The sequence below is a fragment of the Diuraphis noxia genome, unplaced genomic scaffold (genome assembly GCF_037042655.1).
Source record: "Diuraphis noxia isolate RWA-SAM2 unplaced genomic scaffold, SU_Dnox_SAM2 contig0003, whole genome shotgun sequence".
NCBI lineage: Eukaryota > Metazoa > Arthropoda > Insecta > Hemiptera > Aphididae > Diuraphis > Diuraphis noxia.
Genome location: NW_028301713.1, coordinates 69,651,860 through 69,669,644, shown reverse-complemented (window position 1 = coordinate 69,669,644; position 17,785 = coordinate 69,651,860). Strand labels below are relative to the sequence as shown.

Here is a 17,785-nt window from a genome sequence, read left to right as displayed (position 1 = left end):
ACTTTTCTCGTATATGCTTTCTGTGCCTAAATTGTACAGATTGCATATTACATGATAAAAAAAAAAATTTTGTTCTTAGTACCTACTACAAAGCACTATATTTAGAAATTTAAATTATAAAAAAATCATATAATACTTTTACTATTATTTTTTAATAATACATTTCATTTATTTTAACGTTCTAAAAGCATAAAAAAGTTTCAATTAATAGTGAAATATACTAAATGTAAAATAACTTGGCAACAAAATGTATTTTATAAAGATAATATTATAATGTGCCTTAATAATAATAGTTTTTTTAAATAAACAAAAATGTTATATGTTAATAATGTTAATAATGTTAATAATTAATATTTTAAAATTTTTAAAAACTAAAGTACTAAAAATATATTTACAAAATACTTTTTATGAAATACCAGTTTTTTGTTTTTTTACCGAGAACCTCAGAATATCTATATATATGCATATATTATACTCAATGAAATTATACTGAGAATATATTCCATAGTATTTTTATTGCACCAGTCCCTAATAGCTGTAGCTCTACAATATTAATAAATTATTGAAATTGGGGGTTTTGCGAATGTACGCGTGTGTGTATAATTTACGTCAAATAAACAAAAACACATGTACCAACGTAATACGATTAATTCATGGCAGTCCATTAGAAATATTACAACAATAAAAAAAATATTTGTCAAATTTAAATTCCAGTATATTTTTTTTATTCATTTTTCCCCTGTTTGTATTTTTATCCTAAATATTTTTGGTATGTAAAGTATTTCAATACAGATGGTCAACACACAATAAAGTTTTACATAATATTTTGTTTCTAAATGGTTCGATGCTTTTATAATATTATAACCCTCCTCTTTACTTTTACAATATTTGAGGTATAGATATAATATTCGAGAATTGTTTACATGATAAAAAAATATGTGACTAATAAATCAAGAAACTGTATAGAGATTTCAACAATTTTAATATTTTACGATACGACCAATTCTCGTACATTAAGTTATTTAATACCTAAATAATATCTTTGATAAAAATATGTACTAGTGTTTGTACTACATTGAAATGAAAAATTAATTTCATCATTTTACTTCCAATAACTGTAGTCTGCAATTTATAAATATTAAATATATATATATATATATATTACTTGTAAAAAAATACTAAAATAACTATACATAATACTGAAAAAATAATATAACCTACATTATTAGAAAACCAATATGCATTAAAAAATATGTATATTCAAAATGAAAATGTTGGTATAATTTCTTCAATTATGAAACATACTGCAGGGTTTAAATTTAAATTCACGTTTAATTGATTTTTTTTTATTTGTTCGTACTTGGTATAGAATTCTTAATGTTGTTTTTTTAAATAATTAAAACAATCTATTAAATAAAGTATCTTTCACTTTGTAACCTTTGTCGATTGGGTTTTTTATTGTCTTTTCTCCTAGTCAGTAGTCTACTTGCTGGTAAAGTTTGTGATGCTATAACATTGTCTTTGAGTGGATAATTTATGGACGCATGTAATGCAATAAATTTCTTTTGTCATAATCTAAGCTTTTGTTGTATTTTAAAAATAATAATTATGAGAAAATAAAAAGATGCTGGTGACCCTTCTGGAATGAAATAGTGGATGAAAAATAATTGTTCCTGCTTTTTATTTTTTTCATTACATGCCTAGGGTGTTTTAATAAGTACGTGGGTCTTTTGTTGTTTTTACTAAATTTTAATTATTTAAAATCTCATCAGTGACTATTTTTTCGCTGGTACATTCAAATGGATTTAAATTGAAAAAGAAATACATTATATTCGCTTCAAAAGTGTTATTAATACCTCAAATAATTTTTATCACTTCATTCATGACCTCATGGCCCTGTTTTAGATTCTTAGTAGAGTGATGAATATATTGATTTTAAGATGATAATATACAGTTTTTTTTTCATCCACATGTGTGTTTTGCAAAGATTTTATATAACAGAAAAAATTCTTTAATCCTTAATTTAGACTTTAGAGGTTTGTTTCTGACAGTAAATTGGATGTAAGGAGTTGTTATTTTTGGGAGGTTAAAAATTTAAATTAAAAATTATAAGTATTTTCCTAAATATTTAGCAGAATAAGTTTATTTTGTTTTTAAGAATATGTTTTATTTTTATTTTGTTGTAATTAAAAAAAAAAAAAAATTATAATCATACCATACTTGCAATGTTCACTAAAGGTGTACATTAATATTTTCTATACATGATGTAATTTTCAAAATATTTTGAATAAATCCTTTTTGAGATATTTATGAAAATTTGAAAGATTTGATTTTTTTTAAATTTTACTTCGAGTAAATGACTTCAAAAGTGCTTGAAAATTGAATATACAAGATTCATTATTACATTTATATGCTTTATTACTGACACTTGAGTATAATTCCAATAATATTTTAAATAAAATATAACAAAATAAATCATTCTTTCGTAATTATAATAAATAAAAAAATTTACTTTAAGAACAATATCAAAAAACATATGAAAAATTCTCATTAATATATGTTAACATTTGCTCTTCACTAAGAATCGTTTTTTGGGATTCTACATGAAAAATATCACCAGAGTTATTGTGTAAAATTATAAAAAAGGGGCACATTGTCTGAGTGGGCTCACTAGAAAATTCTCGGTAGGCCTATCCGCCCACGCGTCAACACTTACTGTATTGCAGAGCATAATATAATTTTTAGTTATCTTGTTGCTATTAAAAAATATTATACGCGAGACTTAACACTTTTATTATATTTTATGCATATTATTAAAATATTTATATAAATTTTATCCTAACTATAACACAAACCTATATTACACCGTTCAACGGTAATAAGTCGGTATATTGAGTCAAAAGTTAATTATAATAAATGATAATATAGTAAATACAATGTTTTCGGCAAAAATTAATTTCAACCTAGTTATTCTATTACTAACTGTAAAATTAATTACTACAATAGCCATATCAATATAAAATATATCACAAAATATACTTTAGTAAAATCGTATGTAATGATTTTTCATTGAATTCAAATTGAAGTTTGAATACATCTATTACAGTGATTTATTCAATTATGAGGTACATTTGACACCTAATGTATTTGCATAGCGGTTACCTTCTTTTCCTCCTTTATTTTTATAAGTTACTTAGATACCTAGTTCATTTAAATATCTACACTTTCAGTTTGAAATTAATATTTTTTTGAAAATATAATTTTACATAATTTGATGTTATTCCTTAATAATATTCTTAATAATTATTTTATAATTTTTAAGTTTTCACTTTTTTGAATGGCATACCTATAACACAATTATAAATTTAATACTTAGAAGCAACATTTTTTTTTGGTTTATACCAATATACACCAACTAACTTTCCTGATAATTAGTTTATGGTTATAAGTTATAAGTATTTCAAATTTCTAAGTTCAGATGAGTAGAGTAAATTAGAGCAGATTTTTCAAAATGGAGTCTTATATACTGTACATAACATATAAGTATATACTGCATACATACATAATTCTAAAATATATTTTGCTTTGAAATATGAAATTCAAAATAGAAATTTGCCATTCAAAGAACTTAAAAATAAATTTATTTATCTACAAAAAATGTTGTTCATTGCAAAAACATAAAATTATGTTAAAATAATATTTTCTGAAAAGTAAAAACTATTCGAAATTGTGAGCTTAGTTATTTAGATAATTGATTATCAAATGTATAACCTTGTATATTTATGTTATTTAAACTTTAAAGTAATATTGTATTTCATTTCATGTGATATTTAATTTTTTAGGTAGTATACTTCATGAATTAGATGATTTAATAATTTTACAAAATCCTCCATGAAAAATTTTATTTTTAAGCCCATTAATATTTTGTAAAAAAAAAAAATATTATTAAGTCTGAGAAGATGTGTTTATAAAATACAGTGTCTTTAAATTATAATTCTTTAATAGTTTATATTTAGCGTTCAAAATAGAACCTACGGCTATTAAAATTGTTATTTGAGGGCTTTTATTTTATTATTAATGACTACAATTTGGTAAGTTTTTTCCCTTTGCATTAACGTTGTTTAAACCCTTTTTTGTGGTTAATTGAAAAAACAGTGGGTCTTCATAGTAGTTGTGAATCTGAAAAATAATAGGTACAATTAAAAAAGATCGTAACGGTGTCTGCTTTTGCAAGATTACCCTGAAAATATATGCATACTATCAACGTAACGGTGAAAATTCTATTGTTTAAAATATTTTTTTTTTCTGAATTGTTTATAAAGTTTTAAAAGTGTTTTTTTTTTATATTTATTTACTTACATATAAAATTGCAATATTAATTCGTAAAAGAAATATGTGCTTTGTTGGTTTAGTTTAAATTTAACTTATGAATATCACATTATTTCAATAATATTGCGCACATAATATAATTCATTACCTAACTTGAAACATATCTAATTTAATTTGTATACTTTTCATTAGTTTAAAAGGGATGGCCGAATGTAAACTGACTAACAAACTATTATAAATTGTTCATAGATAGCTTAACTAAAATATTATTATAGTACTTTACTATAAAACTATAATATATTATTTTTCTTTTAGACTTTTCTATTTCGATCACGTATCTAAAGTGCACAATAAACCGAAGTACTGCGACTTTGTAGACCTGTGGCTAAGTCTTGGATTTTGTCAATTATTTACTATCTGACCTCTGGTACTGCGTTTCGTTCTTTAAATATTCAGTTGAGTTGGCTTACCGCGTGGTAATGCTTCAAGAAAATGTTTTAAACTACTCGAAAGAAGGTGAACATAAATTGTACATATTTTACAATGGCCTTTATTATCTGATCGAATTTTATTAATGGTGTGTTGTAATGGACATTTTAATTTATCATTGTTCTTACGTGAGTTGAAGTTAAAAATAAAAAAAAATATATTTGTAAAACCAACGTTCTTTGTAGCGTACAAACAAATATTTTCGACAACCGTTTTGACGGGTTTTCTTTGGTATTATGGTTCGAATGATAAATCTATGTTGATTATGATAGTATAGCAGCTTATTAAAATTATATAGCGAGGCATTGTTAACTTTGTTATATATATTATAAATTATAATATCTAATATCTATGAATTTTATTACATAGTCATTTTCACTATAATAATTATTGGTATCTTATACATAATAGAAAAACCTGTTTCCTATGTACAATTTATGAATTTTGTTTATCTTTAAGACTATACTCTATAAATACTCATAAGTGCGTCCAAATATTGATTATTACTTTTTGTGATTTTCAAGATATGTGATGAACATTTTATATAAAAATAATGCGGGTAAAATATCTTTTAAATAATGTTGTAGAAAATTAGCTACTTTTGTGTTATCAATTTTATAATCCTCGAGGGAAAACGTGCCTTGTCCAAAATTATCCTTCAATTATGACGGTTACTTCCCGGTTAATGGTATTTGTTTGTTAATTATGTATAGCGACAATTATTTGTTAACACGCATACGAGAGCAGTATCATTCACAATAACACTTGTGTTACTCGAACTCAATTTCATATGGTTATATTAATATTAAACAATCGTATTTATTATAGTTATCCGCTGGTTTAAGTACTTTACGGTGTTAAGAAATTATATCGAATTTTCCTAATTTATATCGTGAACTAAATTTAATCTATATAAGAATTGTTTAGCCGAAGGTGCACACGATTTGTATATTTATGAATTTTGTATGCAGAGAAGTAGTATTTATATATTTTAAATTCAATATAATACATAGAGCCATATGCATATTTTAATTAATATATTGCTTCGATTGAAACATCTGTTGATTATATGCATTTGTAAGTTTATGTCTTTTTGGTGCATATATGCAAATATAGAATTTATATTTTTAATAATGTCGTAGATTTCTACAGGGTTATAAACGTTATTTATCTTGTAGAAAATTATGTGAAATTTATTTTTATTTTAAATGCTAAAATTACCTACAATCCTCGTACATTTTCACACAGATGCATTAAGTCCTATACTCATAGGCTAGTATCTATAGAACTAATAAAGTTATATTGTTTTAATTTAAAGTAACTATTATAATTTACTATACTTACAATAATTGGCGATAGAAAGCTTATCAATTTTTAGGACTGCGGGAGATGGACGTGTAACGGCTCTGGAAAAATAACATATAAATGATACACAGCGGACCCGTTACAGCGTATCACTTTCTATCGTCAATAGTTCCTAGAAATGTTGTGAAATTGTTGTCAAAATGAATTGTATTATTTTTATTTATTATTATTTATGAATTTATTATTATCTTCGATACGGATTAGAATTTTAAATGTTCTCTATGAAAATAATATTATTTATTTATTAATTGTCGAAAAATATGAATATAATCAAACACACATTTGGTGATGATGCTGTAGAATACATTTTCAACTATAAATCGAATGACTTAAAATCTTTTGAGGCTACAGAGGCGTAAATATGGAAAAGTGGGGATTTGGGTGTCGTATTTCTTTTATGATTTTTTTTTTGTTAAATGGCGAACCATATATAACTATATAAGTACTTTTTAAGCATAAATAGTATATTTTAAAGAAAAAATACATAAAAACCCGAATATTCAGCTGTATATAACTAAAATAATATTAATTTGTAATAAGCACTAATATCATTATTGTAATATTGAGCAAATATATTGAAATACGTCATTACAATGTAGTTCAGTTCGCAGGAAATTTTTGGAAATTCTTTTCCGAAGCTTAGCAAATTAAATAGATTGGTGCAATCATAGTTTGCCGGACGGTCTTAGTTCAAAGATCATGAAGAGATTAAAATCCCCCACAAATATCACTAAATTACGACACTGTGAGGCTAACCATAATTAATTTTAATTTGCTTAATTATTTTTTTTGTTAAGACTAGATACTTTATTCGTTACTCAAAGTATATGTCTGGGTCTAACTATTCATAACTTTATTTTTTTTTTTTATAAAAACCACGGTCCACAAGTGCTATGTGAATGTTTTAAAGAAAAATGTTTGTTTCGCGTTCGTTGTTTTATGATGTTAGAATTCCAGTTTTGTTAGATTGTGTTTACTGTGTGTAATACATTTTAAAATCAATGAACACAAATTAAATTTATATATCTATATATATGATACATCGGAGATCAATTTCAACTCGGATGAAAAGATACCAACTCCTCGTAGGTAATTGTATAGTTATGACTTATGAAATATGTAAGATTTTGCTGATTAATTCTCGGGAATAAAATAATTGGGTTTGTTGGTGAGCTTAGTCTACGTTAAAATACTAATTTTTATGTTGGATTTAGCGCATACAGTATTTTATTTTGTAAATTAAATCGTATTATCTTATAATAACGCAGCTGTGTACGAATAATACTTCTTTAGTGTACTGCCTTTTTTTTTTTTTTTCAAATCGAATATTTATTATATAGCCTGTTTGAAGGATTGTTCACTAGTATATGACTAGTTTTGTTGTACATTCAACAAAGGCAATATTATTATTGGAAATATTATGGGTCCTGTCCACAGGTACTTATTCAAATTTAAGGACATGGACGTATTAAGTCTAACGTATTTGTTTGTATATTATTTAAGAACGTTGATATTTAAGTAGGTCTGAACATTTCCGATAAATTTATTGAGTTATAAATCAATTTTGTAGTACTTTATGTTTGTATGTGTGTACTGTGTAATATACGAGATGTTTTCATATCCTGCATCGAGTGGTTTTTCGGAATAGTGTCTTGTCTGTCTGGTAGTATTACCTCAAAATCTGAACTATATTATAGAATACGATCGCAGTATCGCATTATCTGTAGCTATGTACTATTTATTTAAACACATGACATTTTTTAAAACTGAAATAATTTGACAAAAATCCACAAAGACTGTAGATACATTATAAAATGTTTAGCCTTATTTTATCTTAAGACTGATGATCGATCTGGGCTTGACCTTAATTTGATTTAAATAAGACTTGGCTAGATAATTATGAAGAATGTATATTTTCTACATTTTGTAAGTGATGAACAGGAATGACAGATTTCTGTTTAGCGCTTGCTGCTGAAAACTATATAATAATAACAGTTTTGAATTGTAATGGGAGTATAATATTTGAGGTCGAATGTGGTCAGTTTGTACATTGCACAATATATTAGAATATAATGATACGAGACCTTGGTTTTTTTATTGATATTTTGACTCGGTATTCGGATATTAGTTTTCAAGCTATTTTTAATTTATATAATTATTAGAATCTTTTATAACAAGATATTTCAAGTGATTTAAATCTAAAAACTCATGTAATGATGATGGTAATTAAAATCATGACCGTAATACAACTAGGATTTAAAACCTTATAGTAAATACAGCGAAACCTCAGTACCAAGGAGTATTATTTTTATTATATAATGCGGGAATATTGAAATAACCAGAACTGTATAGATTATAGTACTATCTATTTCATATTATTCATATTATCCAATTACTCTAAAACATAACATCAAATTTCGCTTTTAAATTATTAAATATAATTTAACTGAATAATCACTAACGGCTGCTTTAATCAAGTTTTTCTACGGTTGTAATTTATCTATCCAATAATATTACCTACTATTTAATAATATTGTACAATATTGTAAATGTATGTAAAGTTAGTATATATTTTATTATTAAAAAAAAATAAGTGGAATTAAAATGGATAAGCATATCAGATTATTACTTTGGCATAATGAAATATAATATAAAGTGTGCACTGTGTGCAGTGGTATCAAATGAGTTGAAAATACATTTTTTTCATTGAACGTTGTGTATGTTATTAATAGATTATAAACTAATCTTAATCTCCTTGTTCTTTTTTATCTACTTTTTATATTATGTATATTTAGATAAAAAGATATCTATAGTAGATACCTATAAGTATAGTATAATATTATACAATATGTGTGTAAAACATACATAAAATGTGGAAAGATATTTTCGGAATTCCGAAATTTCATTTTGTTTTAATATTTACTTAAATTGTATATAGTAGTGAGCGATACATTAAAAAGTCAGAACATATTTCATAATATGGTTTGCCGCATATTTTTCTTGAAAACCATTGCCAAACAATCTAAGTGATGCATAATATGCATTGCATGTGTATATAATTTATAACAATAATCTAGAAAATTGGAAAACAACATTCAATCTGTACTCGAGGTAGTGTAGAATATATGTACGTACTTCGATTATTTATGTATTACGTTTCAGCTTTTCCGCCACCATCTTTTGGGAATTCCTATGGTGTATAATGTAATGTTCGGCGCATAGCTAGCTGTTTATTAATTTGCCCTCGATCTCATTTCCACTCTCTTTCTCTCTGCGTTTGCCATTATGTATTGTTACCACTGGCTGCTGTAGGCCTTTGGCGACGGTTAAATATTTAAACTGTTACCGAGTATGCTGTTCTTAGGATATTGTTTTCTTTTCATCAAATCTGTAGATACACCACTACACTATATACTATAGAGTCTTAGTTAAAAATTATTCATTGTTTCGGTGAAATAAAAAACAAAAATCAAACTGCTTCTGAGGCTGTACTGACTCTGTTTGACAAGTAAAAAAAAACCGGCAAATTATTCCATTCGAAAACAAATACTAACCGTGCAACTTTGCATTTTTTCAATCTTCGTCATTAATATTTTGTAAAAAGTTTATAGCTCATTTTAATTTGCACTCATTGATGTCTTTAATCTTTGTTTTTTTATTATTTGCTTTAAGTATTCAATTAAACTGTTGATAATTTATTATTGCCAGTGAAATGGATCGATGAAATATGTTAATTATAAAAGTGTATTATACTGTTAGATAAATTTAGACTAATTTCATTGCAAAAATTACTGTTTTGATTATGATCGGTCGACTTTGTACGTTGGTTTGGTTCATTTTACATGTATTTGAAAATCATTATTATTTTATTTGCCATAATGTTCTGAAATATAATGTATTTTATAGTGATACGCATATATTATAATATTTTTATCCAATTCCATCATTCAGCCGGTTTTATTAAAGCTTATCAATGTGTGTTATTCTGGAATCCGATCTGTTTTTCTGTTTTCAATTATTAACGTTCTCGACACAAAAATGTTTTCGCTCAATTAATTAAAAATAAAAATAATAGCTTTTAAATGGCCTATCGTAAATTTTCCATTGTTTTTATGCTGTTTTGATTGGCTGAGTTCATTATGGCACAGTAATCGCAGTTGGGGTGATTTTGAATTGCTACACTACAGATTCTGACGAGCTGATCTGGATTATCACTCAACCATATCCACACAATGCTTTAGTTTTTCACGTGTCTATGTTGCCTTTTTACCAAAAGCTTTTACTCGGTAAATGTATACCAATAAACACCATGATTATGAAGAATACATAGTTGGTTATAACTAGTATACATATTTTATTAGTTTTGTTTTAATATTTTTATCTATTACATATATATATTATATTATCGTTATATAATGCGACATTAACGTGCTTATTATGAAAAAAAAAAATGTTATTGGTTTTAAAAGCCGAAATTCCGTTTGTACAAATTCCTCATACATTGCAACTGTTAAAATAAATATATATATGTTTTAACTAGTAGGTAACATATTATGATTATTAAACATAAAACAACTATAAGCTTAACAATAATATCGAATAATTACTGACTAAACCACAAGTCTAACAATAATATGATAATTTATATAGATGTATATTGAAGTCATGATTTATTTAAATAAGTGATTCGCATTTTTATTTTTACGATTTTACTTAACGGGAATGTTTAAGAATATTTTCTCTGCATAATAGTCAATGGTACTTACGTAGAAATACTTCTATAATGTAGAAAATACATAACTAAATTTTGTTAGTTATATCATTACGGCGTTTCGTATATGCAATCTAACATTCATGCTAGTTGGTTATTGATTTACGTGTGCATTTATAAGATGACGTTGGAAATATTTGTATGATTTTACATTATTAATTATAATTATATTAAATATTCAGTATACACTCATTGGTACCATTTCAAGTATGGTTTTTAATTATCTGAATTACTTTTAACGTTGTGTAGAGTTAACTATTCATTTTTCGTGATAGGTATGACATGCGTCTTATAAAATATTTAAGTGATGTCCGTTTTAATTAGTATTGGTATTATAATTTTAGTTTTACGGGTTTGTTTGTATTTTGATAATTTATTTTTTCGTTGATTATGTGTCAAAGGCGTCATCTATATTACTATATACATATTTTAGAATGAATAAGACACAATATTATGATGTATATAAGAGCGTTAGTGGGTTATAAATATATTAATGAATATATGTCCTCATAAGTTTTTATTTGAAACAGTCTTAATGGGTCATATATAAATTATATATTTTTTCTGATTTTAATAAATAATATTACAGCATTAGTGCAATTACAATGGTTTTATTTCGTCCATAAACATAGGCGCAAAGGTGGAATACCATTACCGTTTAATCATAAGAGAAATAGTGTTTTCCCATTTCCGTTGGTTTATGATTAAGCGAAAACATGATCGCCTTCAACCTTTTGTAGACTCACATGAACACTGCAGAGAGGTAGCGCCCGTTCGTCGTCACGGTTTAATGTTTAATCCCCTACACAAGGGTCTGTATTTTAGGTGGTCCAGCCAATTTGCGCGATAATCCGGCTTGTACCTGCGGGAATCTTGGTTCTAGGATTATGAAGGTTGTCGTTGGGGGTTAGTAGCGGGCTAAACCATTTGTGTAGTGAAATCGAAGACAATTTATTTTCCAGTGTTAAGATTAGCTGTTGGTTGTTTTCCAATCACGATATAGTTTATTTTTGAACGTCCTATGCATCATAAAATCATTCAACTGTCGATAGTAGTTTAGAAAGTATCATATAGGTTAGGTATATTATTTATATTTTTGTATATTTGTATTTTTGTGTTATTTGGCTACGCTCTTATTATTGTTTTCCAATAGTTATTGTGGCTAAGCGCTTGATTGAGTATAAAATACCTGTTAGATTCTGAACGAAGTGATGAATGTATTGATTTTACAATGATGTGTGTTTTTTTTTTTTTTGTGTCTGTGTAGAGCATAACTAGTCGAAATAATGCGTCGATTTCAAACTTTGGGATGGTTTCCGATGTAAAATTGAAGATCCTTGGTGCATTATAGAGGTCAAAATCGTAATTCACAATTTTTTTAATAAGCGTTTATAGTTCAACATTTTACGAAATTTTACGAAATCTGTCGAAAACGCGAAAATTTGCAAGTAATTTTGAAGTTGAAAAATCATAAATTTTTTTGAGTTTATAACTAAGGATTAAAAATACAACACTAAGTTTTCCATAAGTTTTCCTTCAAGTACCTATAGAGAAAACTCTAAGCATTATTATAGGAAAAAATTTAAGTGTGTCTGAATTTTAAATTTTTACGAAATAGCGTAACTATAACGATTTATCCTGAAACGATTTTAAATATTTGTTATTATTCAAAAAGTATAAGTCGTAGATACTTGAAAATTTTTCAGTTATTAAGATTGGCATTTTCTTTACATGATTTAATTTTCAAAATATTTTGACTTTTTTTGAGATATTTATAGACGACTGAAATTTTAAATTTGTCTGAAATTTTTTTTTTGAAGTGTCGATTAAATTTTTTTGGCCCTATCAAAATACTTGAAAATTTAATACAAAGTTCCTCATAAGTTATTCTTATAGTGAATAAAAAATTATAAGAATACATAGGCACAATTTTTTTTTATTAGCATTTGAAGTTCAAATATTGACAAAAATTCGTCATAACCATGAATATTTTTTTTGTGTGTTTGTCATTACGTTTTTGGGCAGTAAAAATGCTTTGACTTTTAACTTCAGTACCTTGTTAAATCAGAAAGTGAATCTAGTTGATACTTTGGGGGATCAAAAGTAAAAAATTCTTAATATTTTTCTAAATAATCGGGATTAACAAACTAACAATTAACGGAAAAACAGGAAATTGTACGTACAATCAGTTTTCGACAAAATCAATTTTGATTTTTTATGTAACTTTAAAACGAATGACCATTGATACATGAAATTTTCTCCGAATGTTTAAATAAGTACCTATGTTCTATCCACCATGAAATTTAAAAAAAAAATTGATTTAAATTGAACTATTCATAGGTATATGCAATTTTCAATCATTATTAGTTTTTTTTAAAATTAAAATCGATAAAAATTTATTTTTTTGGTAGAAAATCTTGAAAATTTAATACAAGGCTCTTAACATATTATTACAATATCAGTTGAAAAATAAAATAAATTCATAGTTACAAATTTTTTTTATAAGCATTCAAAGTTTGAATTTTGACAAAATACGTAAAAATCACAAAAATTCACAAATTATTTTAAGCTAGAAATTAATAAAAAATTTTGTTTTTTAAACTAAGATTTAAAAATTTAATATAAGATTCCTTACAAGTTTTTCAATCTTTATCACAAAAAAAAAATGTCCACCGGAAATGCAAATTAAATTTTTATAAGCATTTGAATTTTAAATATTGACAAAAATTCGTCAAAACCATGAATATTTGCGAATTATTTTGTAGTTCAAAATTCATAATATTGTTTGTATTTTTATCTAAGGTTATAAAATTCAACACTAAGTTTTCCATAAGTTTTGCTTCAAATAGCTATATAGAAGATTTGAAGCGTCGTTATAGGAAAAATGTTTTGAGCGTTTGAGTTTTAAATTTTTATGAAATCGCGTAATGATAACGATTTATCCTCAAACCAGGTATATGTATATCTATGATAATATAAGGTATTATGAATTATGATAACTACATGATAACTAAACTAATTGATTAACCATGCCTTATGCAAAATGCGTCTTAATTGAAAAATAAAATATTTGTTTCAAAATATGACAATATTTAAATATAATATATCCTAGCAGTGGCATATTTAAGGTTTTTCCGCCTCTAGGCACTTTCCAATTCGCCGCCTTCCTCCTCCTTCATCCTTATTTCTAAAACGTATTTAAATATACAATTTATTATATTATAATATTATATTAAAAAGATACATTGAGATTTATGTAGATATATGATTAATTTTGAGCGAACAAAAATTAGTTAAGTTTGATTTCATCAAATGAAAAATAATTTTTTTAATTTTGTAAAAAAAAATTGTTGAAATTTGCCGCCCTCCAATGTTGCCGCTCTAGGCCCGGGCCTATAGGGCCTGTGCCTAAATATGCCTCTGTATCCTAGACTGACAAATCATCTCCGTTCAGAATCGTTTTTCGTATACAATGATACCTATCATTGCATTCAAATTTAATCACATCCATTACAGTAATACCTACTGTACAGCAGAGCGACATCCACGACTTACCCGCTTTTTTACAATTCGATTGCGCAAGTTTGTAAAATTAACATGTAGAATAGTAACAATGCCCTACTAATTTTAAATATTTTGATAGAACTCTATTATAATAAATAGATAGATACTTAAAAAAAATACAATCGAGATAAAAATAATATTACCATGTTATGTATAAAATTAATGTCTCAATGCATAACACAATAATTTTTTTTCTAAACTTTGATAATTGAAGGAGGAACTTACTCAAAACCTAAGGCTTTTAATGAAATTAGGAGATCTGTCATAACTTCAGGAATAGAAGGTGCTACAAATTCGGAAGTTATAGATGCTATTCCCGTATTCACCAGTATAAAAAGTTTTATCATATACTTATGGTATAATATAATTTTTATTTTTTATATAATATTTATACTCGGCGAATCGGGAATCGGTAAATTGGGAACATGTAAAAAATAGTCGGTGAAATGGGGTGTCGGCGAATTGAGAGTCGGTGAACTGGGGTGTCTGGAAATTGGGTTTCGGCGACGTGGAAAGACACGATAAATACTTCCTACGTGGTTGAAAATAAAAATCTTTTGAATGAAAATGTATACAATCTTCTGTTGAGTAAAATTATAGGTTAGAATATTTTCTACATTGTAGAAAAACAAGTACATAATGATTAAAAAGTTAAAAGTTTACACCATGGTATATATTATAATTATCTACCTAAGAAAATATCTTGAAGATAGTTAATGTGTGAGAATAATAGTTTTCAGAATGATTTGATTGTCGATAACATAAATAAATATTGGATTAATCTAAAATACACGGTATTATTTATGTATGAATATTTAATTAATTTTGTTTTACCATTGATATTGTTATAGATAATAAATATTGGCTGTTATTTAATAAGCAAAATTTTCTTGTTTTTGTTTTAGATCAATCAAAAATATCAAATCAGACTTTTAATTAGGTAAGTTATTTATTTAAGTTTTTTTTTCAACTGGTAGATTAAATGATTTTATATTCATATTCTTAATAAATAATAATCATTGTGCGAAATGACAACGATGATTTGTTTTCGTTTTCAATATTCTATACAGCTCTCTAGTTTTTAAAATATTAACTTGAAAAATTATATAGGTATTGAAATGTACTTGAATGAATGTAATTTTAAAGAGACAATTTAAAAATGATTTAACGATATTGGTTCTTACTACTTAGTCAATTAAATTATGAGTGCAACGAATTAATTATTTAGCAGTTGATATTGAAAAGCTAGAGAAACAGTTAAAAATATATACTCAGTACGTATCATATAAATGTAGTAATTAAAATAGTATTTAAATGACGCCCTTAAACAAATATTTATATAGATGAGGTTAATCCAGTATAATAAAACTTACCCATACTATTGGAGTAACAACATCAGAACAAAGATGGCGAAAGTGAATGTCACCTTCGTCTTCTTTTTCTGAGGACGCTCCTGATCTAAAGCCTAGACTGTTATAAAATAAGTAAATATTTGTTTATAAAAAAAACAAAAAATACCATGGTTTTTAAATTAAATAAAAACAGTGGTATGCTATGCGTGAATATATTTTATCGATAATACCTGAAATTATTATTTATAATTTCTGTGCACCATTAATATAGATGTAGCAAAATCAAAAATATTCATATCAAAATGATATCTAGATGATAAGAAATTTATAAACACTTAGTTGATGATTTAAACTTTTATTAACTTTTGAATTTTTGAGTAAACAATGAATATGTTTATTTAAATAAAAACAAGCAAGTTCAAAATCAATTATTTTTGTCCTGCATAGGATTATCTATAGACACTTGAGATATCTTTCCTCAAAACACGTCATTGTTAATATCTGATAAAAGTCTCAATATTAGTCATGTACAGTATTGTATTTGGAAATAATACACATTTTGCTTAATCAAAAAACCTAAATTCGATTACTTACACGTATAATATGTAAGTATACACTATAATAAACTAAGTGAATACATTTCGAAACTTAATATTTTAAGATTGAATAGAAGTTATTATTTATTTTATTTAATTTAACCAAAAGAAATCATCTTTTTTAATTGAGTGTTGTTTGTTGTAACAAAAATTATTCATTTTTATCATTCATCTATGTAGATGGGTTCCTACTATAATTTTTCATTATTTTATGCCATCTGAATACATAACAATATAACAATCAGATTCGTAGAAATCATTTGTTCAAAAGAGAAAATCTAATGTTTTTATATAATATAATGTGAATACGTTTTGCTACCCCTTTTCCCATGTTAAAAATATTTAAATAAGAAATATTACGTCACTCGTGCAACTTTAGTATTAAACGCATAGGTAATGTAAAGTATGATTAGGTGTAAGTTTTTATGTTTACAAAATTTAATCTCTTGGCATTTATTTTTAATGGAGTTACATTTGGACATTTTTTTTTTTTATTGTAGATATTAACTGAAGATTATATTTTATTCGATACTCCTTTTTTTTTTGGGTTAATGATTAAAGCAGCGGTTCTCAAACTGTGGTACGCTTACCACTAGTGGTACTCGAAAGACTCCATGATGGTACGCGGAAGGCCGCGTGGTGATAGGATGGACAATTAAAAACAAATATTGGATTCTTAGGCTCTTAGCATAGCGATGATTTTACAATATCGTGTGTTTTTTTAATATTCAGATAATAAAGGTAAGATTTCACGGAAAATACGTCAATAAATATGATATTGTATAAGTATTGTCGATATTTTTAATCATCAGTGGTACGCGACTGATTGATAATAAACTTAAGTGGTGTACGCGAAAAAACAAGTTTGGGAACCGCTGGATTAAAGTAAAAACTCAATTTATTTTGAGAATTTTAATTTTAATCAACTTAAATTCTACCATAATTGTATATGTTAAGATTTTTATGAGACAAAATATACAATTGATGCATAAGGTGAGATTTTGTAGGTACGTGATGAGTATAAACATAAAAAAAATAAAATGGCTTTCTATTTTGGCAAATGAATAGAACTTGTTCTTCAGATTTTCGCATTGTTGAAACTTCAACAAAAACTAATCTAATTACGATGATATTTATAGGATCTCAATCTTAAAAGTTTTTGCCTATCTGTTCACTTTAAAAAGTTCTGCAACAGTTTATATTTTTTTTATAAAACACTTTTATGATATTTGACCACATTATTATATTACATATATTTATCCTACATACTTATTATGTTTGTTACACTACACGAACATAATCTAGTTAACCCATACTTA

General features: G+C 25.7%; 1 protein-coding gene across 4 annotated transcripts in view; it reads left to right on the top strand.

The window, feature by feature from the left end:
* Positions 1-17,785, top strand: part of heph (polypyrimidine tract-binding protein 1 heph) — a 200,899-nt gene that overhangs the window by 15,595 nt on the left and 167,519 nt on the right. For all 4 annotated transcript variants that reach the window (XM_089222004.1, XM_089222010.1, XM_089222008.1 and 1 more), the window contains exon 2: positions 15,424-15,458. The gene's annotated coding sequence lies outside the window, so the exon portion shown is untranslated. The remainder of the gene's footprint in view (positions 1-15,423; positions 15,459-17,785) is intronic.